Here is a 1290-nt window from a genome sequence, read left to right as displayed (position 1 = left end):
GATTTTGGAGGTGCATGTAGTTCTCGGCAGGCATGCAAAACTCGTCATAACCTGTAGGCCTACAGTTTGGGATTGCATGCTGCATGTGAAACCGAAACTAACCGAAAACACTTGTGATCAGGCAGAAAGCCACACACACACACGTTAACTTCAGCAGCTCCGATAAAGTGCAATTTACAGTCCCAAACAGACCTCTGATTTTAGATGTGTATATTACAAAACTCTACCAGTTACTAGATGAGCTAGGTGGATGTAATAAACTGTAGTATTTACATAGCACATAATATAACATTATACGAAGTAAAATCTATTATTATCTATTCCTGTTTTGTATAAGCGTAGAATAAAACAAGTAAAATTAGAGCAATAATGGGAGTTTATTTTCAGTATTTTCCAACAGTAAATGTAAATGCTCCGTACTTGTATAGCGCCTTTATAGTCTTTTTGAGCACTCAAAGCGCTTTTACACTACATCTGCATTCACCAGTCACATACATTCATACACTGAGCCTAAGTGCTCAAACGGAAATTAACAGTCACACTCATTCATACACTGGCGGAACAGCCACTGGGTTCAATATCTTGCCCAAGGACACTTCGACACACAGCCAGGGATTGAAACGCCGACCTTCCGATTAACGGCCAACCCGCTCTACCTCCTGAGCCACAGCCGCCCCTACAGTAGCCTAAGAGTTTTTGTCCGACTGCACCATTCTGATAGGGGTGTGATAGTGAATCCACCAAGTCAAAATGCGCTCTCTAATAATACATATATGTCGTCCATAATTAAATAATTAGCCTAATATATTGTATTTCTAAGGGAAGAATATAAATTAAATTTGTAGTCGCCCTCTTCCTCCCTTCTGATTGGCTTACAGTAGCGCCATGTCGCGGGGAATTTAACCTGCAGGAAAATACTTTTCATTAATCCAGTCCGTGTTTAAGGACCGCGGGAACTTTATCTGCTTTTACTCTCCACGTTAGTTTAATAATGGACGCGGGAACAGGAGTCGGCTGGGCCACCGGCGAGGCAGGTGCCGGTCGGACCACCGACGGAGCATGAGGAACAGGAGTCGGCTGGGCCACCGGCGAAGCAGGTGCCGGTCGGAGCATGAGGAACAGGAGTCAGCTGGGCCACCGGCGAAGCAGGTGCCGGTCGGACCACCGACGAGGGACCAGGAGTCGGCTGGACCACCGACGAGGGAACAGGAGTCGGCTGGGCCACCGGCGAAGCAGGTGCCGGTCGGACCACCGACGAGGGAACAGGAGTCGACTGGGCCACCGGCGAAG

The sequence above is a fragment of the Micropterus dolomieu genome, linkage group LG01 (genome assembly GCF_021292245.1).
Source record: "Micropterus dolomieu isolate WLL.071019.BEF.003 ecotype Adirondacks linkage group LG01, ASM2129224v1, whole genome shotgun sequence".
Taxonomy (NCBI): domain Eukaryota; kingdom Metazoa; phylum Chordata; class Actinopteri; order Centrarchiformes; family Centrarchidae; genus Micropterus; species Micropterus dolomieu.
This window is presented reverse-complemented; position numbering follows the sequence as displayed.